The sequence below is a fragment of the Pan troglodytes genome, chromosome 4 (genome assembly GCF_028858775.2).
Source record: "Pan troglodytes isolate AG18354 chromosome 4, NHGRI_mPanTro3-v2.0_pri, whole genome shotgun sequence".
Classification (NCBI taxonomy): Eukaryota; Metazoa; Chordata; class Mammalia; order Primates; family Hominidae; genus Pan; species Pan troglodytes.
In genome coordinates, this window is record NC_072402.2 from 123795429 (window position 1) to 123814431 (window position 19003).

Sequence of the window (19003 nt, forward strand, 5' to 3'; positions counted from 1 at the left end):
ACAGGCTTAGATGGCAGACAGTGCCTATGGAGGGCAAGATGGTAGAACACAAACAAAACAACATAACAGAATAATCATAACAATGTCTCTGGCAGAGCCACCACTTAACACACCATCACAGTTGCTGGAACTTTGTGCTTCCTTTAATGACTCCTCAATTTTCCTTGAGTATTTGAATCCCTTAAGAGTCAAAGTCTTAGATGGGAGCATCTAATTAAATAAGCTTATATCCAGGTCTCCCTCTAAAACTCAAAGTGATTATCCTTTAAGTGCAAAGATATATTTGAAAATTGACATGCCATGAAGAGCCAAATTTGGACTAACATTAGCAAAAAGCAGAAATAAAATATACAAAATTTTTATTATGTAGAGAATAAAAAATAAAGTGTTTTGAAATAAACACAACAAAAATATATAGTTTTTTAAAGAAAAACCACAAAATTTTACTGAAGGACATAAAATAAAATCTGAATAAATGAGATATACCATGTTCTTGGAAGAGAAAAAAAAATGGTATTAAAAGTACTTAAACTCATTAAATTTTATCTTTAAATTCAAATAAATCACAATAAAGTATTCACAGTTCTTTCTATTAGCATTAGTAAGTTGATTCTACAATCATACAAGGAAATGTGCAAGAATAGCCAGAATGATCCTGAAAAATAAAATAGTGGCAAGGTACTCACAATTACCAAATACTAAAAATAATTATAAAGCTATGGAAATTAAAGTGGTATGATATTAACCAAAAATATCCAGCCAATCATTATCAAGCAAATAAATGGAACAGAATACAGATTCTGAAATACTTAGGTATTGGAATTTTAGGATTTAATAAGAGTATCACTTCAAGTCAGTGAAAAAGAATAAATATTACATACATGATATTGGGGCAATCATTTAACAATTTGGAAAAATGTTAGATCCCTATTTCACACCACTTACAAAAAAAAATTCTACCTAGATGATACATTTTAAAAATTATATGGGAGAAGAAAATATATTTTTACATGTCTTCTTAAATAAAGAGCACATAGAAAAAATGAAAGGGAAAGACAGATACGTTTGATAACAATATTAAAACTTCAGGCCGGGTGTGGTGGCTCAGACCTATAATCCCAGCACTTTGGGAAGCCAAGACAGGCAGATCATTTGAGGTCAAGAGTTTGAGATCAGCCTGGTCAATATGGTGAAACCCCATCTCTATGAAAAATACAAAAATTAGCCAGGCATGGTGTTGCCCGCCTGTAATCCCAGCTACTTGGGAGGCTGAGGTACAAGAATCGCTTGAACCTGGGAGGTGGAGATTGCAGTGAGCTGAGATGGCCCCACTACATGCCAATCTGGGCAACACAGCAAGACTGTGTCTCAAAAAAAAAAAAAAAATTAAAACTTCAGTTTGATGTAAGACACCACCATTCAAGTTAAGAGAAGTACCAGTTGGCGAAAATATTTTTCATCAAAAATGTTGAAAATATATAATACATAAGAAAAAATTATCCCAATAGAAAAATAGGAAAAAATATATGAGCAGGCATTTCAGAGAAATGAAAAAATTCAAATGATTAATAAAGCATATTATAAAAGATGCTTAACCTTCTTAAAAACAAAATAAAATAGCACCAAGATATTGTTTTCATTTACTACTTTGCAAAAATTAAAATGTCAAAGATATGGGCATGGGGCCCCTCACATCATTCTCACAATAATATAAATAAATATGTTCCACATTTTGAAGGCCAGATCAATAGTGTCTATTAAAATTTAAAATAAGTGCACTTCCTGCAAATCTGCTTTATGGTATCAGCCCTAGTGAAACACTGATTCTTAAGCACAGGGGGATATAAACAAGAATATTAATTACAGAAATGTTTGGAATAGCAAAAACCTGAAAGCAATCTCAATGACTTTTTAAATAGCAAAATTACTAAGTGTATTATTGAACATATATTTGGTAGCATTAAACAACAGGAGATGTACTGTTGCAATAGAAAAAGCAAACTACAAAATACACATATAGTATTATAACATTTATGGTTAAAACATACAACACAAAACATATTTCTAGGCATTCATGTAAAAAGTTGAGAAAGCTATACAAACCTGATAAAATGATTGCTGCTAGAGAGAATAATTGAATTGTATACTGTAGTTAAGGGGTATTTTTAATTTGTCTTTAATGTTAATATTTTTGAAATGATGTATTTATCTATTACCTATATATTTTTAATTATTTAAAACTTATAAACAATTTACCTCTTGATTTAATGTTGAAGGATATAGCAAAATCTATTACTATAATCACACTATAGTCATCAAAAACATGATTTTAGACATATAAAGAAATAGGCCACATATATAAGACTGTTTTTCCCAATGAAGTTGAGTGAACTTTTCCTTGACAACTGAGGGAAAGGTTCTCACATTAATGTTTTAAATAAAGGATGTGATAACATTTATCACGTAACTGATAATGTCAGTAAAGATCATTTCCATTACGTCAAGCAGCTTAGACAAGTAGCACATCGCAATAATCTGTAAGTATCTTTCATGGGCTTAACCTACATTTAAGGGCTAAGAAAGGCATAAGTTTTAATAAGATAAGATGCCAGGATTTTTTTTTTTTAATCAAGACCAAACATGTCTGCAAATGGCTTTATCCCCAAGAGTTTGACTTCTCCCATTTGATTATTTTTTTCACTCACTGGAGAGAGAAATTCATGATGAATTTGGGGCCATATTTTAAACCCACATTCAAATAATGACATGGAGAGTAATGAAATACATCATGGAGTTGAATGCAACCAAAGCTGAGAGTAGGTGTCCACTCAGTGGATCTCCACAAAGAGATACTCAACTTTCCAACTCTTGCCTATGATCCTATGAGACCATCTGAGAGAGCTCCCGAGGTAGTTTCAGAAAGAACACATTCTCATCACTCCTGAGTCCGTGTTTGATCCAAATATTCATAACCATCTGCCATAACCATCGCACACTTGCTATCATCTCAATGGTCTATAAATTAAGGTTTTCTGATTTAGAAATTTAAAAATAAACTAAGCTAAATGTGGAATCTGACCTAAAGCTTATGTCCGCCATCAGTACGGCCCAATAGCCATACTCTGCTAAAAAGTTTAGAAGATATTATCATTCTAAATCAGGGATTGGAAAATTAAAAACCAACTGCTAATGTTTAAAATACAATTAGTTCCATTTATGACTTGTAATAATGATTTTTAATTAATCTAAAATTAGCGGTCCTTGTGTGGGCCAATTCACAAGTGGTTGGTGAAAAATAAAAACAAATGCTGCTTGGATTGTGTGGCCTTGAGTAAGCTTATTTGTAAAATTGGGATATTTTCTGTATTTTCTTCCAGAGATCTATGTGATGAATAATAACTAAGATAAAGCATGAAAAGCTTTTAGGACAGATGCCTGGTATATAATAAGAGTTTGATAAGCAATAGATTATGAATAGCTTTCAAGTCCCTGCTCCCATTGGCAAGCATACCTTTAATGTGAAAACAGACGCTGGTGGCTATAGCCAGCAAATTTCCAATATCCCCAACCCATTGGTCAGACTACCCCAATGGTGAGAAGGATGCAAGTAAACATTCAGTTCACCTAACTCCCCAGATTCTTGTTCTATTCTCATCAGGAAACACTCTAACAATGATTTGGCTGCTCATGTCATCTATTTTCAGATAATCTCAGGCTCAATACAGAGTACAATAATGTACTATTGTGTAATATTCATTTTTGCAACTGATTGTGAGTTCATGAAAGTGCATCCTCAAAGCTGAATCCTCTCGTGGTGTTCCAGAAACAGCTTCTGAAGCCAAAGGCTGAGGGTCAGACCCTGAAATTTGGTCCATTCACCAAGGTAATGAGAGATGCTCATGAAGGCCTCCTCAGAGAGCACCTGCAGCAACCTCCACACCATTACCTTGATATTGGCATTGTTACCTGGGTGCTAGCAAAGCCATTCTAGTTCAACAATTACACTCTGAGTTTTGGTGCTTAGTACATTTCAGATCCTCTGCTGGAGGCTAGAAATTTTTACTTAAGTATCAAAAAAGGGTTAGGTGATTGGGTGACGAGAGTCTTTTAGTAATCAAATCACATTACAAAGCAGCTAAAATAAAATTCTAACTGGAGAGAATGATTTTTTAATGGATTGGTAAAGAAGAAAATAAGTAGGGAGAAGGTGGCATTTTCCTCACATCAACATTATTAATCCTGCTTTTGTCAGAAATACTTATTAAAACATCAGTAAATCCCCTTCTATCTAAGACTTTTAAAAAATGCACATTGTGGCCGGGTACGGTGGCTCACGCCTGTAATCCCAGCACTTTGGGAGGCCGAGGTGGGTGGATCATGAGGTCAGGAGTTTGAGACCAGCCTGGCTAATGTGGTGAAACTCCATTTCTACTAAAAATACAAAAATTACCTGGGCGTGGGGGTGTGCGCCTGTAATCCCAGCTATTCAGGAGGCTGAGGCAGGAGAGTTGGTTGCATCCAGAAGGCGGAGGTTGCAGTGAGCCGAGATGGCACTACTGCACCCCAGCCTGGGTGTCAGAGCGAGACTCCGTCTCAAAAAAAAAAGCATTCTATGCAGACTCAAGCAAGCTGTTGGGCATTCTATGCAGACTCAAGCAAGCTGTTCCAGCATGTTATTGGTTGGTTGTTGTCAATAGGAACCTCAGCTGTCTTTGGGGGATCATTCTAGACTGTGGGAAACTGCATTGTACTGACTAATGAGCAATTTGTGGTAAAAGGTAGAAGACTCTTCCAGACTCAGAAATGTCCATTAATGCTTTAGTATTTCTCCTTCAACCTCATTGCATTTGTTAGCCTTCTACCTAATGTACTTCTGAGTGGGTGGTGGAGAATTTCAGTCAGGTTTACATTATAAATGTGTTTCTGATTTTTTTCTTTTATCACGTATATTTTTTCCTTTTATACACAAGACAAATGCTTTTAGCCTGCAAGTAGAGCTAAGCACTCCCAGAGTAACTGACTCATTTAGCAGTGTTTGGCTTCCTGTGCTTGTCAGCGGCAGGTGACATTTAGCACAGGCTTTATCTCAGTTGTGGTAATTACTGGGCTGACATGAGCTCTCATACACAGCACAGATTGTTTTCAGCAGATGTAACCAAGCAACTCTGCTTTCTCTGGAGCAGTTTATCTGGCTTTCAAATTGTGGCATTCCATATAGACACACACGCACGCACATACAAGCACACAAATAGTTTAATGTCATTTTTATGGAAATAGTCATTCTTTGTTGCTCTGACTATATTGATTTATGCCACGAGGTGATGGAATGAGATATCTTCATTGTATGCAACTTCTGCATTACACGCTGGTAGTGCATCCTATTAAACAGAAAGGTTATTGTTATTGTAATGTATCTTAGCGTGCCCAAATGCTACTTTAATGATGTAATTAATATGCTTGGATTTACCATTTGATGTTCTTAGGCACCAGTTGTGTGACTGATGGGATAGCAATGATCATTTTTTAAAAATTTTGTGAGAGCAGTATTTTTTCTTAGAAGTTGGAATAAGAAAGTGTTTTAATAAAAGAAGTTACTACACTAACAACACTTAATTGTCTGTGTAAGACATATCTTAGTGATGCAGCAACTTTCAAGATAATTTTTCAGTTCAAACAACTTTACATTATTTATACTTAATCAAATTATGTATCCTGATACCTAAATATGAAAATAAAGAAAAAAGAATACCTGTAATACCAGCACTTTGGGAGGCAAAGGCAGGTGGACTGCTTGAGCTCAGGAGTTCGAGACCAGACTGGGCAACATGGTAAAACTCCGTCTCTACCAAAAATACAAAAAAAACTAGCTGGGCATTGTGGCATGCACCTGTGGTCCTAGCTACTTGGGAGGCTGAGGTGGGAACATCACATGAGCCTGGGAGGCAGAGGTTGCAATGAACCAAGATCATGCCACTACACTCAAGCCTGAGCGACAGAGTGAAACACTGTCTCAAAAAAAAAAAAAAATAGCCTGGCACTTTGATATTTTCAGTTTTAATTGACATTCTCATATTTCCTGTGCCAAGATTACTCTAGTCAGTTAGCAATTACCCCACAAAAACACACAATTGTCTAGAGCTGTAATTCAAGACATATTAGTTATGTTATCTTTGCTTTAAACTATAACTAAATACATGTTCAAATTTTCATTTAACTGAATTATGTCACTAGACATGCTATCTAATGTACAGAGACAAGATGTAGCATAATAATAAATTGCTACACTGCGGATTGTGAAATAAATGCAGGCTTCAGCACTAGGGTACTGAGCAAAGCAATGGACTAATAGCAGTAAGTTTGAAAGAGGTTTAGGTCAGGTCAGGGGTGAAGTGAAATGATGAATTAAACCTAGCTAATCAGAGGAGAGCTTCCCGGTGCTCCTATGGCCAGAGAGAGAGAGAAAAACAGAGAATATGTGAACATATCACTTATGAACATTTTTCCATTTGTTAAAAGAAAAAATGAAAAACATTTTAGAGGTATTTCTAAGACCTTTAAATGTTATAAAAGGCCAGGCACGGTGGTTCACACCTATAATCCCAGCACTTTGGGAGGCTGAGGCAGGCAAATCACCTGAGGTCAGGAGTTCAAGACCAGCCTGGCCAACATGGTGAAACCCCGTCTCTACTAAAAATACAAAAATTAGCTGGGCATGGTGGCACGCACCTGTAATCCCAGCTACTCGGGAGGCTGAGGCAAGTGAATCACTTGGACCAGGGAAGTGGAGGTTGCAGTGAGCCAAGATTGTGCCATTGCACTCCAGCCTGGGTGACAGAGCAAGACTTCTTCTCAAAAAAAAAAGTTATAAAAAATGTTGGATGAATTGAGGCTGAGCCAGATTGTAATTATGCAAAATAAAGCTTTTTGTTAAGTAGAATTTCCATAAGAAATTTTAACCTCTGGCATTTACATAGGAAGGCAAGGGATGAGGTGCCACCATGAATAAATGTTAAACCTGAGCAAGATATGGACTTATAAAAAAAATTAAAAAGAACTTGCTAGCCTGCCCTCAAATTCCATCAAGGGAATAAATGTGTTATATGAAAGTCTCTGCCTTTTACTATGCTGAACGAGGATATGAAAGAAAAATACTGACAGTTAACCTCCAAAAGTACTTTTACTTCATTATGAGGGAAGCTGTCATTTGATGGAATTCACCTACATTACATGAGGCACTTTAAGTGGCAGCTATCTTTTAACTCTGCATTTACTCATAATGCCATTCTTTTAAACAACCTAATGTTCGTTGGAATTAAAATTCCATTCACTTGACACAACAGTATCTATGTAACGTAAAATGCCTCCAGTGCCAGGTTATTCAGAATTCTTGTGGCAACTGATAATTAACCTTATGGTTATAACTGATGCTCAGGTTTCTATCGCAATACACGTATTTACAAGCACTCATGCAAACAGAGAGATAACTTTTGTATTTCTTCATTTAGTGTTTCCTTTGTCCAGAGAAACGAAGGAAACCAGATGGTCTAGACAATGAAGGGAGAAAGATTTTGAGTAGTAAGAAAACCTAAATCTAAATGCGAGCTGGCATCTTCCCACCTTCCCAGTCTTGGGCTCCTTCATTATGGAAAGTCATTGATATTTGCCACTTACCTCCCCTGCAGAGTGGATAGCAAATAATCATGCTGATGTGTCTGAAATCTTTACAGGGAAATCTTGATATTACTTTAAAGGGTTATCCATTGAAGTTAAACCTCAGAAAATCTCCCAACAACCATTTTCCATATAAAACATACACCCTCTTTGAAAAGTGAATTTCAGGCTTAACAAAAATCACCATAATAACAGGGCTGAAAACTGAATCCTTCCACTTCTTCCTTATAGACCACAAGAGAGAAGCAAACCATGCTGTAAGTATCCTCCCAATGAGATTAAAGAGAACAGACTGCAACCAGCCCAGCACACAGTCTGCACCAGGCCACCAACAGGTGGGATCAATGCACAGCTGTGGGCTGGCTTTTGAGAGAGACCCTTACAGCCCATCACTTAGAGGTCATAATATTTTAGTGGCTCTTCTCTCTGAACAGAATAAAACCTGCAGATAGTTAAAGAGAATGAAAGTTCTTTTAAAGCAATGGGGTGGAAGTAAGGGTAAAAGGGAGTTGATGAGAACCAAATGTCTCCCATATGGTTCCACACAGAGCTGCTGGAAGGTTGTATAAAAAATTAATTCAACTCATATAATTCTGCTCAAAGCCAAATATGTGCACATAATAAAAATGCAACTCAATTATGACATATCTGGGTTTTTTATAACATTGTGGGATGCAGCATCAATCTGCCTTAATATCTAATTCTTAAACTTGCCATATATGTTTCTTTTCCTTACATTTTAGGACCTGACATGGTTAGGAATCGAAGAGATATCTCTTCCTATCTTAGAAAGTAAAAGGAGTATGAACATTTACCATCCCTCCAACTGGTACCACTTTCATATATATGCTTAGTGATTACTATTTTTCACATGTTAAAGGATAGCTCAATTATTTTAAGAGGTAACAAAGCTTCGTAATCTACTAATAGAACATTTTGTGAAGTTCAAGCTCTGTTTTCTGGCCTCTGTTTTCACCTAAATAGTTGGGATGGCAACATATTCAAGAGATGTTCTTGCAAATAATTTAAATAAAAGCAAATGGCAGAAAGAGTGAGCTTGAAAGAGGTCAGATGTGGAAGTAGGGCCATTCTTAAGTGCACACAGAGCCCAATTTCACTTGTCTTTCTCTAAAAAACATATGCAGAATGAAATGAATCAAGTTGAAGCATGAACCAAGTGATTAATTCAAGGTCTATAGGCCAAACTAGATACTGCATATAAGGCACACACAGACTGATTTATTTAACAGGGAGGTTTATGCCAATTAGTAAGGGGTTCTAAAGATTTATGATAAAATACTACCCTCTTTCAAAGAGGGATTGAGAGCTTTGCAGAGGGTTTAGCATGTAGACAAAAGGCCAAGATTCTATGTTAAATATTGGGCATTCAAGATTACAAGAATTTAAAGGTGTCCCTGGCCCCCTTAGGCAAAATTAATCATTCACTAGTATTTGCTCCCCTAGCCATTTAGTATATCTCTATTAAAGCACTTTCTCCTGTAATTATAACTGTTGACTTGTCTTGTTTCCTTATGAGACTATGGACATTTTTAGGTTACTTATTGTTTTATTCATCTTTATTTCCCCCAAATGCTACACAGTGTTTAAGACACACTGGTACTTAATGCATTAACCCTATATCTCTTGTGCCCACTGTTTTAAATATTGCTCTGGGTACTGGATATTCAGAATTGATGGAACCCAAACCCCACCTTTGGTGAGTTTGCACATCCAAAGGAGAGCATGACTGAGCTAATGGACAACACAAAACACGTGCTCGTCCACTTCTAATATTTGCATATAGTGTAATGAATTTCCAGGCCACAAGAGGCATTTGGGACATCTTCCATTTCCTAAACTCTCAATGGGCTAATTGTAGAGGATGCAATGACCAAGGTCAGTCAAAAATGAGCCTTTCATTTGGCTCTGTGTTTTGATGATGCTAGCTCAAAAGAGAAACAGGATCATAAGAACTCAGGAAACATTTAAACAGCTCTACCTAAGAAATAATTAATAAACAACAAATAAAATGTTTCAGCCTGGAAATGAAAAAAATTAAGAAGCAGTGTTGCCTAGTGATGAGGCCAAGGACACAGTCTCTAAAAGATCTAGGAAGAAAGGCCAGAAAGATACACAGACTTCATGACACAATGATATTATAGATAAGAAAACTGTAAGGCAGCCTCCTACTATAGCTCAAAAGCATGATTACTAGAAAAAGATTTTAAACATTTAAAATGTCTAAGAATAGCTCTAATCAGGCACAGGCTAAGTATTAAAGATGAGAGTAAGCAGTTTCATCCAGTAGCTTTTGAGTTTCCACAGACAGCACCCCATCCATATCTCTGTAGAGGGATGTCCTGCCTGCACCCAGACTTGTAGGCAAAGTTCAGCTGAATTCCATCATCTGTGGTTGGTGATCCCTGGGGGGCATTTATTTACATGTGCTGCAATATATGGGGACTTTTTAAAAAATATTCCATATTTACTTCCTTTTACTTCCTTTCTTTTACTTCCTTTTACTTTCTTTCCACAGCTCTTGACATCTTCATTTATTTTTGGCAGGTGGGTATGTTTCACTCTGGTGGATCTACATATTTTATATGCATTTTTTCAGACATCAACTCACTTTTTTCTTTATAAGACATTTTCATTTCTTGATGTTTTGGAAATTACGAAATGGTTTATTGTAGCAAGTCGAATAATATAAAAATATGTAAAATAATATAAAAGACATAAAAACCAATTCTAGTGACACAGCCCAGGGGGAAGGTTTCCCCCAGAGAAGCCCCACACTAGGGTGGAGACTTGGGAAGTTTGCGCCCTTTGTAGTGGGGCAGAGCCTGACTCCTCCTCTTCCTGTGTGAAACCCGGAATTCAATCTGTGAGGCAAGAAGCATATACTGGAAGGACTCTCACTCTGCTGAGTCCCTGTTTCCCCTTTTTTTCCTTTTTGCCAAATAAATTCCATTATTCTCACCCTTCAACTTATCTGTGAGCCTAACCTTTCATTGCCATCTGACAAGGACCCTATCTTTAGCTGAACTAAGGAAAAGTCCTCCAACGCTAGTCATCTTCCCTTTGCACAAGCTTCAAGCCTCTAATCCCCATTGGGGTGACCAACATTAACATCTGATGTATATTATTCGCCCTTTCCCCTTGCTCATATATAAATATATAACCATATGTAGGTAAATGTAGGTAATTTGTTTGTTCTATCAGAAAATAAAAATATATACATCTCTTGCAACTTGGCTATATCTATACATATATATATGTATATATATATGTGTGTGTATATATATATATATTTTTTTTTTTTTTTTTTTTTGAGATGGGGTGTTGCTCTGTTGCCCAGGCTGGAGTGCAGTGGGGCGATCTCGGCTCACTGCAACCTCCACCTCCCAGGTTCAAGCGATTCTCCCGCCTCAGCCTCCCAAGTAGCTGGAATAACAGGTGCCCGTCACCACTCCCGGCTAATTTTTTTGTATTTTTAGTAGAGATGGGGTTTCACCATATTGGCCAGGGTGGTCTCAAACTCCCGACCTCATGATTCGCCCACCTTGGCCTCCCAAAGTGCTGGGATTACAGGCATGAGCCACCACGCCGGCCTTTTTTTGAGATGAAGTCTCGCTCTTGTCACCCAGGCTGGAGTGCAGTGGTGCGATCTCGACTCACTGAAACTTCCACCTCCCGGGTTCAAGCGATTCTCCTGCCTCAGCCTTCTGCGTAGCTGGGATTACAGGCACCCACTACCTTGCCCAGCTAATTTTTGTATTTTTAGTAGAGACGGGGTTTCACCATGTTGACCATGCTGGTCTTGAACTCCTGACCTCAGGTGATCTGCCCAACTCAGCCTCCCAAAGTGCTGGAATTACAGGCATGTGCCACTGCACCCAGCCCCACTTAGCAATATAATTTGGATAGCCTTACAAACAAATATAGATCTACCTCTATTTTTAAATTTATTCATGCACAATACAGTGCATTTTATACAAATGGGTTTTCCACCATTCATGATAAATTTAGAACTATTCTATTGAATACATATTCAGAAAAGGGCTTACATCATAAATGTACTCAGCTTAATGTTTGTCCCACAGTCAACACATCTATTTAACTTCTACCCAGATTTTAAAGAATGGAAAACAAGCAGCATTCCAGAAGCTCTTTGCTCCCCCATGGTCCCCACCCTCCTTTGCTAATTTTTTACTATCCTGATTTCCAACATCATAAGTTAGTTATGTCTTTAAAAATATTTATATTAAAAAAACACCAGTATGTATGCTACTAGGTCTGCCTTCTTCCATTCAAAAGATGATTATGAGTTTTATCCATATGTTTGCATGTAATTTGTTCATTTTCCTTGCTGTATCATAGTCTAGTAAACAAATATAACATGATAGACTTATCCATTCTACTAAACAGCATTTGGGTTGTTAACAGTTTGAGAATTTACATGAATAATGCTGTTATTGCCTTCAAAATATGGAAGCCTCCCCAAAACTAGTCTCTGTATATTTAAAAGAAAAACAAACAAACCTTCTCTCTCATATATTTTGTTCTTACCACTGGCATCAAAAGTCTGTTTTGTAATTCAAAGTTGAGGCTTAATTTTTCTCTGCATTTCTAAAATACCAAGGACAGTATGGGTAGCTTGTTCTAAAATACCAAGGACAGTATGGGGAGATGTTCTAGCTCCCTGGACTGACAGGTAGAACCTCGTGTTTCAAGAAAGCACAAAGGTAGAGGATTGAAAGACATTGGAAGACACTGGAAAAAACTTCTAGCATTCTACAGCAGCAATATTTCAGCCATGAAGAATGGCAGTAATAACTATAGCTCTGCATATTAGCATCAAAACTAGAGGGCAGGAATCCAATAGAGGTAATAGCTAGGATAAACTAGAAAAAAAATATTAAGAATTTCAGTTTGCCCAATAAAAGATGAAAAAAGGGCAAAGAGAATATGGAATCGGCATGGAGGAGGGAGGCAAACTCTAGGAAGGAAAGTTGGATCAAGAAAGTTGGAAAGAGGAAAAGAAATGATTCATCAAGGAGTGCAGTAGGTAACAGACTTTTAAAATGGGAAAGCATAAATCTAATTATACATGGTTTTCACTGCTTTGATTCTGGCTATTTTCCACATCTCTGAATACAGTTGATCTTCAATATTCATGGATTCTATATTTGTGAAGTCACATAGTTGCTAAAATATATTTTCAACACCAAAATCAATATTAGAGGTATTTTCACAGTCATTTGTAGACATGCACAGAAAACAGTGAAAAAATTGAGTTGCCTGAAGTGCACACTCCCAGCTGAGGTTGCGCAAGGCTCCTGTCTGCCTTCTGGTTTCTGCTCTCATCCTGTAAATAAGTATTTTTTTGTGTGTTCTATTTACTGCTATGTTATTGCCTTTTTGTGCTTTTTGTGGTGATTCTGCAGTTTTAAATGGCCCCCAAGCATAGTGCTAAAGTTCTGTCTAGAGTTCCTAAGCACAAGAAAGCTGTGATGCGCCTTACAGAGAAAATACGTGTGTTACCTAAGCTTCATTTAGGCGTGAGTTATAGATGCTGTTGGCTGTGTGTTCAATGTTAACGAATTAAAGATAAATATTCAACAAGATACCTCTAAACAGAAACAGACACAAAACAAGGTTATGTATTGATCAGTTGGCAAAAATGTGACCAGAGGCTTGCAGGAACCTAACCCTATATTTCCCTTAGAAGCAATAATTCAGTATTTGCTAATTCAGTGTTCACAGTGACTTTATAGAACATAACTACCTTGAATAATAAGAATCCACTGCATTTAATAAAGTTTGCTGCATGCAAAAGTCTTATGCAAGGAACTTTATACATCTTTGAATGGAAGCAAGAGGATAAAATAGAAAAACACAGTTAAGATTACTCATTAGTGGTGTTGCAATGTTGGATAACATCAGTTCTGAATGAACATGAAAGCACCTAGCCCAGAACTTGGTACTGACAATCATTTAAAACACGTTTGTGTGTGCTCAAATAACCTCTTCAGTTGATAACATCTTTACCTGGAAGATGAACAGTGTGTCATCTATCAATTTTGAGGAAATGTTGTCAGCGTAAAAGTCCCTATGTCTTAAAAAGTATTAAGAACATTTGTAAGAAGAATTGTACTGTGATGGACTTCTTAATTATTGTGAAATAGAATACAATAAAAATAATGCTCAATTGAAATTAGTATATAAGATGTTATATGAATTTCATCTTTGAAACCAATTATGTGATTTCTTTTCCTAGGTATATAATTAAGAAATAAAAAGGTTTATCTTTATTCTAAAAATAGATAATTGAGATATACAAATAGTCAAGCACAATAGTAACATTATTTATATTAAGTTCTGCAGGAGCACAGTATCTAGTGATTATGTTGCTAGTTTTACTGCCTTGCCAAATATAAAACGAAGGTCAAAAACGAAATGAAAAGAATATAATGTGAAAATGAAACATCAGTATCTGACCAGTTCTATGCTGAGTATTCATTATGTTAGTATGTTCTTTTATCCCCTTAAATTTGCTTTAAAATCAGACTCTAAAAGAAACCAGCAAAATAATACGCTGTGATACTATTAAAGCAATGGCAATACCCATTGAATACCATTTAGTTTGAATCAGTGGTAGTACTATTAATTTCTCCCTTTTTAATGCACACTTTAGCTGGCACATGACCCATACCGTGGAACATCAGTTACACTCCAGGGACCAGAAGTTAACAACATGTGGTACGAGTGGTTTATTTTACAATTGCTGTGAAATAAAAGCTGATGAAAATGAGCCACTGGTGAATTACTTGCCAGCAAAAACAACAATATTGGTATCGCTACTGAAAACCTCCATCCCAAAAGCGGGGGGGTGTGGGTGGAGATTTACTTGTATTGTTTGCACAGAAACATAGAGACAGGGGAAGTTGGGGAAGTAAACAGTTAAAAGTCTGCAGTTATTTCTTGCAGTTTACTGCAGTTAAACAGAATACATTTTAGCAGCTGAGATCCTGTACCACAGCTAAATTAAAGCACAATTTGGACACACACACAATCACATAAAATAAAATAAAAATTATTTCCAAAGAAACTACAATTCATCGGGTCTTTCCTCTCATAAAAGAAACATTAATATGACTTCAATCTTTTGATGTAGGTGATCTTTCTAGAGCTATATGGATGAAGAAAATTAAAATTTCAGCAGGTTCTTCACAGAACCAATTTATCCCTATTGTTTTTTGTTGTCATTTGTTTAATTTGAGAGCATTGATTCTTCTTGCATATCACTTTTCTACTAAACTCAGTCAATATCAGAAATTTTATGTTCTTATAGAAGACATGCAAATAGATCCAGATATTTTGCTATATTTATAAAAACATATAATTCTAACTCAATATAATCTATACACAAAGACCTTGCCTTCATTAAAAAGATGCACTTGATTTAAATATAATGCTCAAATATGAATTACTTCTAGCTTCTCGTTCTAAACTGGATTTAATAACCTCTCACCTTCTTTGAGAGAGAGTAGGAGTGAGCAATACACATGAAAGAACATTGGGTTTGTAAGAATAAAATGGCACGATGGCGTTCACTGAAAGTGAGTAGACCCATTAATTATCCTGCTTACAGGTTTATACACACACACAATTTTGTCTATGATTAACTGGATTGTACAGCTGTTGTTCCTTTTGCTGAAAGGTTTGACCTTTTGCTTAAGTCTAATCTAACACAAGGAAATCATTATTCATTTCTCTCCTACTCAAAGTCTAGATGCAGATTTGAAAATGTTATTTATTGTCTGGCTGTTAGTCTTTAACGTACAGCAGTTATTACTAAAGGAGACAGCTGGCTGCATCGACCTATCCTTTACTGCCCCCAAGGCCACGCATACCTAATTCAAGGATATCAGATAATGGTACGTGGCATGATTTACATGTAGAGAATTCAGAATTCATTGTGAGCCTATTTATAACTACAGCACCGTCGATAGAGAAGATGATTTAATAGAGGTTGTAAGGGTTTTCTGACAAGAGGCATTAATATTAGAACCTTTTCCCAAGTGCTGCAAACAGTGGTGCGGAGATGTAGCTTGCCTGAGTTATTTTTCACTGGCGACCCTTTTTCTGTTCATTAGCACTTACATTCCTGGGGTTGGGAAGCCACTGTTTTAATGCTAATTTGTTTGTAATGAGCATATTCAGTGCAAGGAGACTCTCCTTGATTAAGGAAGCTGAAAAAAGGCTGGAAACTGATGAAAAAAGGCATCTAATCTCATGGAAATTTAACAAGTCCAGTTTTTGCAGATGGTATTTGGAAAATGAAGAGTCTGCTCTCTAGATGGTCAAGGTGGATGCTAAAGATTCTGTAATGCCTTTTCAAAAGAGTTAGAAACAGACCGATGTCTTAACCAATAAATCTCCCTTCAATAAAACTAACTTTAATGGATGAGGCTGCCTCTGGGTATTACTAAGAACACACAGGCAGGTCTATTTGCTTACACAGACACTGCACTGCCAATTACTTCAGAAGGCGTTTCAGGATGGTTTGGGTTTTTTTAAATGATATATGATACTGTTTATCTAACAGTTATGAGAATTAACCACACATCTGAAAATGCAGTTTAATGGAGCATGGTACCAAAGAAGTCTTCTTGGTTAATAACACTTCTGGTTTACGATAGATGAAACAAATCAGCACCTTTGGTGGTGCATTATGTTTTTAATTTGAAATTGAAAACCAGTGTTCTACTTCAAACAGCAATTTTCATATAAAATACATCTCTAAAGACTGGCACTTGTTGGTATTTATTTTGAAAAGTGTGTATATAATAGCTTTGGGGAGAAGTTTCGTTTGGGGTCGAAACATTTCCTCTAGATTACTATGAGTTCAAGTTTAAGCTTCACAAATCTCTAGATGCCATAGCAAATGGCTAATATGTACCAGGTTGGATTTTGTTATTAGATTTCAAAAAAAAAAAAAAGATTCTGAAGCCTAAGTTTGAACCAACACCTTATTTCTAGTTTGTCAAGTTAATTATTCTTACCTATCTGCAGTTTTATTAAAAATTAATTCAATATTTATATCAAAAAATATCTTAGAAAAATAAGACCAGTCAGTGGAAAATAATGTCCCTAGTACACCCATTATCCCAAATCTAAGAACATCTAGGACTATCTCTATCTACTGTGCTGTTTCCTGTTGCGACTGCACTTACGCATATTTGAGTGTCTGCATTTAATTGCCTGGTTATGGCAGTGAAGAAAAAGCACACAATTTAAGCTATGCAAACTCTATCTTGTATGAACCAAAGGGAACAAGACATTCCTATTTCATTAGGCTCATAACAATTGGTGACAATATGCCTTCTTGAAAACTCAGTGTTGGATCTATTTCATATTGTTTATACATTGTAATTTCAATTGTCTTTTTTAAGAGGCTAAAAGGCAAACATAACAAAGACTATCAAAACTAAGACAGATGGTATGAATCTGTGTGCTTGGACTTTTATCAAAACAAATGAAATCAGAATTAACTTGTTTTGAAGACTACAAATCCTATGGTGCAGATGACCGAATGGTTCCTGTTTCCTCTTATTAACTGGCCATTAATCAATTTAAACTCAATATGTAGGACAGTGCCTTCTCTCTTCAGGTTTTTCCTTGGGGGTGGGGTGAAGAGGAGGAAATAGAGGTTGGCAGTTGACAGCATTCTCAGTGAAATTAAAAGAAAAGTGTTGAAATGCGTGATAAATTTGTGATGACCATGTCACTGAAATGGCTCCATTGTCTGGGGTATATACACTGGTTCTTTGTCATCGTCAAGAAAGAATTCAGGACACAGACACACACGAGGAGTGGGTTTAGGAGCACAAGGCTTAATAGAAAAAGAGAGACCAGGCGTGGTGGCTCATGCCTGTAATCCCAACATTTTGGGAGGCTGAGGCAGGCGAATCACCTGAGGTCAGGAGTTCGAGACCAGCCTAGCCAACACTACTACTAAAAATAACAAAAATTAGCCGGGTGTGGTGGCACACGCCTGTGCTCCCAGCTACTAGGGAGGCTGAGGCAGGAGAATAGCTCAAACTCCGAGACAGCACCACTGCACTCCAGCCTGGGCGACAGAGCAACACTCTGTCTCAAAAAAGAGAAAAGAAAAAGAGAAAAAGTTTCCGCATGCTGAGAAAGTGGGTCACCCAAAAGAGGGTCTCCGGTTTGCAGCTGAATGCATTTATTTTGTACAGAGGCTTGAGGAAGTAGTGAGTGATTTACATCATAGGGTCCAGGGGATTGGTTTGACCAGGTGCCACTTACATATCCCGGGAAAAGACTGGCCCTCCCACCCTAGTCTTTTATTATGCAAATGTGGCCTCCACCTGGCAGTTGCCTGTACAGGTGGGTTTACCTGAAGGCTGCTGTGACAAGGAAAAGAGGGCGGGAGATGCCACATTGAATGTTCCTGACTTCCAGGTACAGCTGCCGTCATTTACATATGAAAGCTCCTAGTTTGCATATCTATCAGGCTGTTCTCTGTTGGAGAAAAGATGGTTTGGGGCTGCTTTTTTTTTAAAAGGAAAATTCCACCCAGAACTTTTACCCTTTCTAGCTGCCTAAAAGTAATTTCTTAACAACTCCTGCATTATCACAAAATTGAAAATAACAACCGATAACAAAAACAAAGATTAGATTACAATTGATAGTTCATGTTCATTAAAGTGGAGAAACTTCTGGTGTTTTCCTTGATGATTTAAATAAGGTAACCTGGATAATTAATGCTTACTGATCAACTATGTTCCACGTACTTCCTAAAATCATTTCAAATTAGTCAGTATATATAAAATCACTTAGAAAGCCACATAATGCTTTGGAAATATAAGATGCTATTATCTATTATGCTATATCCTTTTCCAGAAGTATAGCAATAAACTATAAACAAAGAAATAATTATTAAATTTCTTCCAAACTTAACCAAAAAAAATGTGCACTTACAAATAACTAAACTTGGGGAAATGAAATATGTACATTCTTAGACTTAATTAAGAGTACAAGGAACAACCTTATTAAGAGTCTTAGAAGGTACATGTTTCCAAAGTAAAACAAGAATATGTGTGTTGTACTCTGTGTGAAGCTGTAAAAATAAATTAATTTTTTGATGTTTAGAAAAATGTTTTGGTCTTCATGTTATAAGAGCCATATTTTCAGTTATCCAAGGAGATGACAACTGGCTTTGCTCTTCTCAAAGCCTGACACGCTAGTCTGATATACTCTGTCAATTAAATTGTTTTTAACAACATAGTAGTAAATTTACCCT

General features: G+C 36.6%; 1 long non-coding RNA gene across 1 annotated transcript in view; it reads right to left on the minus strand.

The window, feature by feature from the left end:
- Positions 1 to 5235: 5235 nt before the first annotated feature.
- LOC112209201 (uncharacterized) overlaps positions 5236 to 19003 on the minus strand; it is a 52939-nt gene continuing 39171 nt past the window's right edge. Inside the window, exons 2-3 of the long non-coding RNA XR_002943844.2 lie at positions 5750 to 5842; positions 5236 to 5378 (exon numbers count right to left, since the gene is read on the minus strand). This is a non-coding gene — a long non-coding RNA (uncharacterized LOC112209201). The remainder of the gene's footprint in view (positions 5379 to 5749; positions 5843 to 19003) is intronic.